Here is a 12,046-nt window from a genome sequence, read left to right as displayed (position 1 = left end):
CCATGCTGAAAGCCCTAGTTTGGTTTTGGATAATTGATGAAACCCTAGTACTAACCTTTATGCTATGTGTGTAGACTTAATGAGGTTGGTACATGTCAAGTGATGGAGTAAGAGATGATCATGGTGATGTTGGTGATGACCACAAGATGATCGAGTGCTCAACTTGGAAAAGAAGAAAGAGAAAAACAAAACCCTATGGAGATCAAGGCAAAGGTATTGCTTAGGGTTTTGGTTTTGGTGATCAAGACACCATAGAGGGTGTGATCACATTAGGATAGGTAGTCATACTATAAAGAGGGGAATTCTTTGGCTAAGCGGTTATCAAGTGCCACTAGGTGTCATTATTTATGTGCATGCATTTAGAACCTAGTGAGCTAACTTAACTCCTTCGAAGAAAATGATTGTGAAAATACTAACACATTTGCACATGTTGGTACACACATGGTGGTGTTGGCACACTTTGAGAAGGAGATAGAGTTTGAAGGGTAGAGAGGGGTTTGGGTTCCTCTCGACGCTTTTGAGAAAATGACATGCATATTTTCTATTGCGCCGGTGGAAATTTGGGAGAAGTCACCGGAGTGTTTTCACTGAAAAACACTCACCGGATGCTCTGACCGCAGGCACCGAACGCTGAGCCTGCGCATCTGGTGTGCTGTCAGTGTCTGGCAAAGTTAACTGCAAGCATTGGACGCTCAGCACCGGACGCGGGCTAGACCCTGTTGATGCGTCCGGTGTGGCTTGGTATAAGTAGTGAGTTTGCGCGTGTTTCTGACTGAGAGCACCCGACGCTCAGGAGTGAGTCCGATGGTTGCGTCTGGTGACCCCGCGCATTTGACAACCTCTCTGGGTACGGGTCTGGTGTGTACCAGACATGTCCGGTGCTCACTTGACCGCGTCCGGTAGTTTGAATATGACCGTTAGAGATCGACGCGCGTGATTCAAACAGTGGACACGTGGCTGTGTTCTAAGCACCGAATGCAGGGGTTGAGTGTCCGGTGGCTCCTGCTTGAGCGTCTGGTGACCTTGTGTTCTGCCCAGTGAAAGAGCCAACGGCTCTATTTGTTTGAGGGGCTTATAAATACGTGTTGGCCGTCTTGGGGCTCACTCTCTTGGCATTCTAGCATACTTGACATCCTTGTGAGCCTAAGCAAACACTTTCCACTCATTTCTTTTGATAGATTAACCATCTTTGTGAGATTGAGAGTGATTCCAAGTGCATTTGCTTGAGTAATTCCATCTAGTGGCACTTGGGGATCGTTTTGGCTGCGGATTTCTTGTTACTCTTGGTGGTTGCCGCCACCTAGACGACTTGGAGCAGCGGAGGAGAATTGGCACGAGTTGGTGATTATTCATGGTCATCTCTCGGTGATTGTGAGGGGTTTTGTGCCTACCCTGGCGGAGAGCCAAAGGCAACCATTAGTGGATTGCGCGTGTCATTGAGCTACCTCACTTGTGGTAGGTCCTTGCGGTGCTCGTGGTGAGCTTGGGTGTGGAATCCCAATTAACCGCCGGACCATGAAGTGTTGGTCGACACAACGGGTACGTAGCGTGCCGGCAAGCACGTGAACCTCAAAAGAAAAATTGGTGTCTCAATTGAGTTTGATTGGCATTCTCCCGGTGCTTGGTTGTTCATATATCGTGATTGGTTCATCACCTCTACGCGGCGGTATAAAGATCAAACCCTCTCTTTTACATTCCCGCAAATTAGAGTAGCTTACTTTCTTGTATAGAAACTTTAGATAGCTCTCTAGTGTAAGTAGAAACATAGCTCTTGTGTGCCTAGTGATCATATCAACTAGAATTGTTGGATAGGTGGCTTGCAAACACCCCATTAGAGCTAGAGCAAAAAGCTTCGCTTTGTTATTTACTAACCTCTTGCTCTAGTGAGTTTGTAGAATTTTTAAATAGGCTATTTACTCCCTCTCTAGCCATATTAGGACCTTTCACATGCATGTATGTACTTTTAACATTCTCACAGTAGTAGTAGGGGAAGCGAATGGTTGTGAATAGTTTTGAAATCTTATGCTTTCACCTAGAATTAATTTCGTTCATTTATGGCTCTATAAAATACCATGTTGAAACGGGTAATATGATATCTATACCTAATAATAAAGAGGCAAAATTTTTGCTTTTTTTTTGTTTCATGTTTTTTTTGTCTCGCTAGGATGGGAAGATTGGACGCAAGAGAAAAAAAAAGAATCCTCTCCCAAATGAGACTTTTCCAAATCGATTTCTTTCACATTAAAGGAAAAATATCTCAACGAATCAAAACCATCATGGACAATGACCGAATCAAATATAACATCGAGACACAAAACAAGGGGTGCTATGTGCACGAGGCAACGGCGACAGCCACCAAAACACATATTTGGTGTGGTGTGCGCGGAAAATCAAGCTTGAGACACCGTTGGGCCGCCATACACGAAACGATCTTGGGATGCCCTTCTATCAAAAAAAAAAAGATCCTGGGATGCCCTGCTCCGACTAGCTGATAGCCGCACCTGAGTTGCCACCGGCCACCTAAGTGAGCTGCTGCTCGAACGCCCTGCTCTGGCATAGCTAGCCTCCACGCGGTCACAAGCTGTACCATTGCGCGCCGCCGCGCATGAGCTGCTGCTGGGCCGCCGTGCTCCAGTACAGCTGGCCACCGCCAACCATCCTGCATGAGCAAAAAGCAACGCTGCTGGGAAGACACGCATGGGTGTGGCTGCCGATCGCAGAGAAGGAGCCATCGGGGGTCAAGCGCCGCTGCACCATTGGGGCCATGCCAGTTGCGGAGAAGGAGCTGCCGGGGTCACGCGCGGCTGCAGCCACTGCTGCCAGGGAATGCGCGGAGGTGCCCGAGAGGGCAAGCAAGGGCGGCTTGGAGGTGCAGCGACGACTTGTGGAGGCTGCGACCACGGCGCTTCCACGCCATGTGCAAGACCGGGAGGTATATATGTACATTTGGCCCGTGAATTTTGGCCCGGTCCGTGGCCCGACCTTTTGGCCCGATCCGTGGCACGGCCCGGTCCGGTGCTTGCGGGCCACGGGCGGCACGGCCCGTTGCCAGACCGGGCCATGGGCCGTCGCATCAGCCCGCGGCACGGTGGCGGCCCGGCCCGGTGGAGAAGGCGGCCCGGTGGCGGCCCGGCACTACGGCACTATAAGTCGGCCGCCTCCCCTTCCCCCCACACCGGCCGAATCCTAATCCATTCGCTTGCCCACCCCCGCGCCGCACTCCTCACACGCCTCTCTGTCTCGCTCTCCTCGCCAACTCGCCGTAACCCTAACCTCGCCTCTCCGTCAAATTTGGTGACCTCGCCACCGGCGATCCGGTGCGGCGGTGACCTCTGTGACTCGCCTCCCCACCCCCACCCCCCCGCGCCGGCGCCGCACTCCTCACTCGCCTCTCTGTCTCGCTCTCCTCGCCGTAACCCTAACCTCGCGTCCTCGCCTCTCCGTCAAATTTGGTGACCTCGCCGGCGTTCCGGTGAGGCGGTGACCTCTGTGACTCTGTCCTTTCTCCTTACTCTCCTGTTCTCTCCATCGTCGGCCATGTGAGTACTCCTTCTTCCCTCTCGTTCCTCCGTCCCCGTCAGATCTGACCCTTCTCCCCTCTCTAGCGATCTTTGCAACTCTGGGTCTCCGGCACCGGGCTCCGCCGTAGGTAAGTGTTTCTTGCTAGCTGTTGTATGTTTCCCTTCTCTGGCGATCTTTGAATTCTGATGGATTTTCTTCTTGCCAGGTTCGTGCCTGACGCCGCCTCTTCCTCCTCTGGAGTGGAAGTGGACATGGCCAGGCCGCCAAGAAAGGCGTCGAGGGGCGGTGCTGGAGGTGCAGGCCGGGGTGGGTCGTCCTCCTCGCCTAGCTCGTCCGGCCGTGGAGCTGTCCTCGCAACGCGGGGCTCAGATGCAGTTGATCGGCGTCCGGGCACCGTCGACGGCGAGGACATGGACCGCTGCTCGGACGATGATCTGGAGATCGAAGACGACGATGACATCTGTGAGGATGCGACTGCCTTGGTAATCGATCTCGATGCACCCATTGATGTCGATGCTGATGACACTCCCACCCCTGGTATGTCTGGTAAGCGCTCTGATGTGTGGGAGTACTTTGATGAGGTAAAAGAGAACAAGATCCGTGTTGGTGCTATCTGTAAACACTGTAATGCTAAGTACTCTGCTTTATCTGCTAATGGCACTGGTCATTTGAGGCGTCATATGAAATCTTGCATGAAAAAGAAAGACCATGCTAATATGGTACAATCTAAGCTAGCTTTGAATGCTAATGGTTTAGGTACTTGGAAGTATGATCCTATGGTTGCTTGTATTGAATTGTGCCGTTTGATTGCTAGGCTGGACCTTCCATTAGGTATAGGTGCTACCCAGGCTTGGATTGATTACATTACGCGTGCTCACAACCCTCTGTATGAGCCTGTTTGTAGGCAGACCACAACTAGAGACCTGGCTAAGTTGTTTGATGAACAACGTGACATGATTATGAAAACATTGTTGCCTGCTGCATCTTCTGTTTCTTTGACATCTGATATCTGGGCTGGTAATGCTAAGGAGGACTACATCTCTGTTGTTTGCCATTATGTTAGTAAAGATTGGGAGCTTGAAAAAAAGGTAGTTGGTTTTAGATTGATTGAGTGTTCGCACACTGGTGAAAACATTGCTGATCGGATTTCTAATGTTGTTGAGGAGTTTGGTTTGATTGATAAGGTGTTTGCTGTTACTCTAGACAATGCCTCTGCTAATTCTAAAGCTTATGATATATTGGGCCCTGTTTTGTTTGGTTATATGGGATCTTATCCTTCACCTACTCGTGCTGATCCTAACCATGTCACTTACTTTCTTGTGCATCAGAGGTGTGCCTGCCATATCATAAATCTTATTGTCAAATCTGGTTTGAAAGTTTGTAAAGACTGGCTTGATGACTTGAGAACTGCTGTGAACTTTTTAAATTCTTCTAATCATAGGATTGCATTGTTTAAGAACTTTTGTATTGATAAAGGTGTCACACCCAGGAAGTTTGGCCTGGACATGGATGTTAGATGGAATTCTACTTTCTTGATGCTTAAGCACTTGATACCTTACAAGGAAGTCTTTACTGTTGTCATTAACTCTAATTATGGCTCTGAGTTGTTGACTAATGTGCATTGGTATGTTGCTAAACATATGTTTAAATTCCTACAATTGTTCTATGACTCCACTGTTATTCTTTCTGGTGTGTACTATCCTACTGCTCCACTTGTTTTGCACCAAATATTTGAAATTGCTGAGCATTTACAACAAGCTGAGAGCAATGAACATTTTAGACCAATTGCAAGGCCTATGAAGGCCAAATTTCTTAAGTATTGGGAGAAAATTTCTTTGCTTTATTCATATGCAATGATTCTTGATCGTAGAGGTAAGATGAAAGGCTTCCAAAGAGCCTTAGAACTTCTTGGTAAGGCACTTAATGTTAATTACAGTTTGTACTATAGTGATGTTAAATCTGAGCTGACCAGGTTGTTTTGCAAGTATCAGGAGAAATATGGGAATGGGACAGGTACAGCTAGGGCTCAAAGGTCCATGCTTCCTCCATCTGGTGCTGCTAACAGATGGGGAAGGATCTTTGAGTCCTCATCATCTACTCCATCTACTACATCTGCTGTTAATGAGCTTACAGCTTACCTAGACAGTGATTCTGTGTCATGGGCTGATCCTAACTTTGACATATTGCTTTGGTGGCGTGATCACAAGCAAACCTATCCTATATTGTCTATTCTTGCTCGAGATATCATGGCTGTCCCTGTTTCTACAGTGTCTTCCGAGTCCTGTTTCAGCTTGACAGGTAGAATTCTTGAAGACTGCCGGCGTCGCCTTTACCTGAGCATGTGGAGATGCTCACCTGCATCAAAGACTGGGACCAAGCTACAAGAAAAGAACAACATACAGTGGTGGACAAGGACTTGGAAGAACTGTTCAAGAACCTATGGATTGGTGATCCTCCTGCTGATCCTGATGGCAGCGGCACTGGCAGCGGCACCGACAGCGGGAGAGCCTCCCATAGCACTGGATAGAGCAAACTGATAGGATAGTGCTGCTGGACTTGTTCTTTTGGTTGCCACTGAGCTGGCTAATGTAATAGGGCTAGCTGTTGTCTGTTGACATGTTTGAAATACTGAACTTAAACTTGAATTAATTTTGAGCTGGCTGTACTCTTTTTCTTTCTAGGGTTTCTCCCACAAGGGTGGGTTTACCTAGAAAGGTTTTTAATGAGGCAACATTGCACAAACAGCTCATTTTGTTCTATATGTTGTGATTCTGTGCTTTTTCTCTTTGAAATTGTATCATGCTTTTTTCATATACTGTGAGCCTGTGATATGCTTGTCGGGCTGTGGGCCGGCCCGAGGTACCGAGCTGAACGGGCGGCACGGCCCGAGAAAATGGCCCACGGACCGGACCATGGGCCGCACCCTCGGCCCGCAGCACGGTAGTGGCCCGGCACGGTCGGCCCGTGGCCCGACGTGGCCCGCCCCGTGCCGTGCCGGCATGGCCCGCTCGGGCTGCGGGCCGTGCCGGTCCGGCCCGTTGTACATCTACACCGGGAGGTGCGAAGCCAATAGACGCATGTGCGGTTCTGCGTGCGTTGGTGATAAGAGAGAAAGAATAATATAATATAATAAAAAGAAAAAAAACGAGAAAAGAAGGGAAAAAGGGGGAAAAGCTAATTTCATTCATTCTTAACTAGGAGGATAATCTGTCTTACCAAACGTTTTAAGAAATATTATGGTTAGATATAATGTACTCAATCCATCCCAAATTATAAGTCGTTTGACTTTTTTAATATCAAGTTTGACCACTCGTCTTATTCAAAGTTTTGTACAAAATATCACTTTTTTTTTTGTGTATTGGTTTATTAATAAAAGTTCTTTAAGAATGACTTAAATTTGACTATATTTGCACAAATTTTTTGAATAAGACGAGTGGTCAAACTTGGGGTAAAAAAAGTCAAACGACTTACAGTTTGGGATGGAGGGAGTATAACTTATATTTGTGAGTTTTAAAAAATACTAGTAAATGTGCCCATGCGTTGCTACAGGTGAACACCAAATTATTCATTTAATATTTATATTTTTCAACTTTTTATATAACAATTAAAATTGTAATAGCTTGTTTTACGGTTATCTAGATGATTTATATCTCGGAAGATTTATCCAATGATCGCGTGTTCTGTTTAGATATGTCTTGGACACATGTTGTAGCTCGAGTGAATACATATCATAAGGCCAGTCTCAATGTAGGTTTTATTAGAGTTTCACGCACATTAAATATTGTAATATGCACTATATTAATAAAGAGAGATGATAAAAGTTTTATGTAAGTAGAGAGAGTTTCATCTCAATAAAACTCTTCTGCACTATTTTCAAAAAATAGATATATAGAAAACTAGGTCATGAAACCCCCACTGAAAATGGCCTAAGTCCAAGTTATTTATGAGACATGAAGAGCCATAAGGCATTGTAGGAAGAAAAAACAAAGGTAACTAGAAAAATATTATTTTTAATTTAATATTAAACAAAGATAGGCAACGCCTTGATATGATTTTAGTTGGTTCATTTTTATAAAAAAATTATGCAGTTAATAAAATAAGTCTTAGAACTTTAATTTTGTTCAAGCCAAAAAAATAGCCAATTTCATGCAATGAAACATAAATAATTATAACTAGGAGCATACCCCGCGCGTTGATGCGGGAATTGCAGATTGGTGGATTGTGTAGTATGATAATGTGGACTATACTTATTTGTCTTGCTGATGTAGACATTACAGTTGTCATGTGTGCTATTAGATTTTAATTGTGTATGTTATAGTGCATTGTATGTTGAGATAAATAGTTATTAAGGTTTTACTTAGTGGATTTTAATTGAATATAGTAGTGCATTGCTTAGGTGGATAGCTTGCATGCTTAGAGAAATAGTTTGTGGGGTTTAGGATTATAAGAGTTATAGATTAAGTTTTATAGGTGGGATCTTGCTCGTGTCTTAGCGTCTCCCCTCACATCTGCGCTCGTCCACACATTGGCCTTGCTCATGTTATCGTTGTCTTCCCGTGCCGCATCGTTGTGGCATCGTTGCCATGTCTCGCCCACAACGCCCTCTCCTCTAAAGATGGCAACGGACTCCGATCTCCGATTCTCCGTGGTGAATTCTCTTATTAGAGAACGGAGATGAGATCAATTTACTTTGTATGGGGATTTAATCGGTAAAAAAATAGTTCCCGTCGGGTCTAGTGGGTACGGGGATGGGATTTGTTCCCCTGTCCCTGATCCCCATAAACCTGGTCCGCTAAGGCCTTGTTTAGTTCCCCAAAAATTTTGCAAAATTTTTCAGATTCCCCGTCACATCGAATCTTTAGACGTATGCATGGAGTATTAAATATAGATGAAAATAAAAACTAATTGCACAGTTTGGTCGGAATTGACGAGACGAATCTTTTGAGCCTAGTTAGTCCATAATTGGATAATATTTGTCAAATACAAACGAAAATGCTACTATTCTAATTTTGTAAAATTTTTTGCAAGTCAACAAGGCCAAGAATACACTGTTTTGCAAGCATAAGATCGACATCAATTCGGCCCATCTAAAAGCCTATCTATGGCTTTATATATAGAAACCTGTAACCTAATTCCTCAGTTCTTGAATCCCCCAGCCCCTGCCACTCTCGCAGCCACAGAGTCCTAGGCGCAGATGCCACGCCGTCACGCGTCCTCACCCGAAGCTTCTCCGCCCTCCCTTTCTTGCAGCATACCGGAACACCCCCCACAGCCAAGCATCGCTAGTTACTAGTGACCACCGTGGCACCACCCATGCGCTGCTGCCTGATTACCTCGATGTGAAGAAATGCCTTGTTTAGTTCCCAAAAGATTTCGGATTTCGGTACTGTAGCACTTTCGTTTGTTTGTGACAAATATTATCCAATTATGGACGGATCAAAAGATTCGTTTCGCGATTTCCAGCTAAACTATGTAATTAGTTTTTGCTTTCGTCTATATTTAATGCTTCATGCATATGCCGCAAGATTCGATGTGACAGGAAATCTTAAAAACTTTTTGGTTTTTGGGTGAACTAAACAAGGCCAAAGATAGAAATTGCCGTGTTGCTTGACTTCGTCTCCTTTTTCTCAGCCTGCCAGTGGACAACAGAGGCGTATCTTGCCTTTTTTTTTGCATCTATTGTCTCATCCTAACACAAGCACTTGTATTTGTGAGATTTTATTTTTGACTAGCAAATATGCCCGTGCGTTGCAACGGGAGAAAAACATCAAATAGCCATAAAAAGTGATGACATAATGTTACATATCTATTTATATTTATCTTTTTTATAAAATTTAAATTCCATAATTTATTTTATTGATAACCATGATATCTATGGTATTAGATAGTTAATACTCCCTCCGGTCCATTTTATCTGGCGCAGGTTAGAATGACACGATCTCCTAGATTACATTTTGACCATTCATTTACTTTATATTATATTATTTATGCTTATAAACTTATAATCATTGGATAGTATAATTCTTTACAAATCTAATTATATAAAATTTGTGTTATAATAGTTAATAATTATTAGTCTAATTAATGGTCAAAGTTTTAAAAGTTTGAATCTTGATATACGTGTGCGCCAGATAAAATGGACCGGAGGGAGTATTTACAATAATATATAGCTTGGAGACGTATTTATTTAAGAATAAAAATAGAAATTAGGCAAATCTTATCTTACGCTAGTATTATCTGTTAATATACTTTAGTATTATATTAAAACATGAGAAGTTTGTTGCTAGCTTTAGTTTTTTATTTAGATTATGATTCCTATAAAATATGATATATCAGTTAAATGTATGTATATTATGAACACATAGGCTTATGAAGTGTTTATATGACGTAACAACACATCGTGCAAAGGTAGTGGAAACATCTTTTTTATATTTTTACATACTTAAATTGATTGTAAACTATTTAGCAAGCATAAATTTAGGTAAATTAGTAAATCAGTGAGATATGCAGAAATGGTGCTAAAACTTTTACCACAAATCAAGCATCACATTAAATAGGATACCATAAAATTTTTATAATAATTGGAGCAAGATAACTACAATTTCAATTTTACACTAAAAAGCATAGGTAAGCATCTCCAACAAAAAAATATACTAAAATTTGTGATATTTTTTGTTTACTACATGGATCTACATATGAGGAGCTGAACAAAATTTGTTTTGTAATTTTTAGAATTTTTCTATGAATTTTTACGCATTTACCAATTTTCAACTGAATTAAAGAATGAAAGAAAAACAAATTAATAGGACAGACATTTTGCATCTATTTTTTGTTTACTACATGGATCTACATGTGGAGCTGAACAAAATTTGTTTTGTAATTTTTAGATTAAAAAGCATAGGTAAGCATCTCCAACAAAAAAATATACTAAAATTTGTGATATGTTTTGTTTACTATATGTATCTACATATGAGGAGCTGAACAAAATTTGTTTTGTAATTTTTAGAATTTTTCTATGAATTTTTACGTATTTACCAATTTTCAACTGAATTAAAGAATAAAAGAAAAACAAATTAATAGGACAGACATTTTGCATCTATTTTTTGTTTACTACATGGATCTACATATGTGGAGCTGAACAAAATTTGTTTTGTAATTTTTAGATTAAAAAGCATAGGTAAGCATCTCCAACAAAAAAATATACTAAAATTTGTGATATTTTTTGTTTACTATATGGATCTACATATGAGGAGCTGAACAAAATTTGTTTTGTAATTTTTAGATTTTTCTATGAATTTTTACGCATTTACCAATTTTCAACTGAATTAAAGAATAAAAGAAAAACAAATTAATAGGACAGACATTTTGCATCTATTTTTTGTTTACTACATGGATCTATATATGTGGAGCTGAACAAAATTTGTTTTGTAATTTTTAGATTTTTCTATGAATTATTATATATTTATTAATTTTCAATCGAATTAAACTAATAGGATATAGAGGCTAGCCATTCTTTCGGGACGTAGCGATCCTTCAGGCGACAGTAATAGAAGATTTTGCATTGGGAACTCTAGAAACATTTTATTTTCCTTTTCTCTCTTATCTGCGTTAAACGGACGTAGGTTTCCGCAACGGAACCCGGACAGGGCACGGACGGAGGTTTCCGGGCAACGGAAGAAAGATATTGGTAGATTGAAATTTTCCTTATTTATAGATAGGTATAGATATAGATTTGTTTATGGTGATTTCTAAAACTAAACGATTCTATTTCATGTTGGTGCAAGATGCGTTTGTGATAAATATTTCCTTTTCTAGATTGATGATCTGAGTAAATTTTTTCTTAACTTATATCGCAGGGATGGGGATCCCATCGGGGATGGATTCCCCGCTCGGGTTTGGGGATGGACTTTGTAATATATATGGTTTTGGTTTAGTTTGTTGCTAGGTCTGAAATATGGATTCGATTTAGAGCTCTTTTTTTTTTGACTTGATTAGGATCTTTGGCTGATTTCTTCTTTCCTTCTCGTCCCTGTCCAAGCCCTCCACCTCGGCCACCGCCGCCGACCACTCCGACTCCCGCCGACGAGGACGATTCCGACGACTCCGACGAGCAGTCTGGATTTGGATTTGGATGGGATTTGGTTTCTTGCCTTACATGCAGATTGCAAATTTGGAAAAAAAACCTTCATTATAGATTTGAGTTACCGGAGGAAGTCCTGTTGCTTTCGGAGTGGAGATTGTTACGGAAGTGGGGAGAAGCCAGGCGAAAATTTCGTCCATACGAAATATTGGCTGAAATTTTGCCTCTTTAGTATTAGGTATAGATATAGATTTTGCATTGGGAACCTTAAAAAAACTTCTATTTTTTTCCTGTTCCACCACATACCAGGGGCGGATTCCACGACCGACACAGACATGGCGGTACTGCAGACGGGCAGGCAGAAAATTTTGGAGGCAGACTGAAATTTTCACAATTTATTAGTAGGTATATATATTGTAACAATCTTCATCTTATTTATGCTTC

This window comes from Sorghum bicolor, chromosome 2, assembly GCF_000003195.3.
Source record: "Sorghum bicolor cultivar BTx623 chromosome 2, Sorghum_bicolor_NCBIv3, whole genome shotgun sequence".
Taxonomy (NCBI): domain Eukaryota; kingdom Viridiplantae; phylum Streptophyta; class Magnoliopsida; order Poales; family Poaceae; genus Sorghum; species Sorghum bicolor.
Note: the sequence above shows the minus strand (reverse complement) of the source record.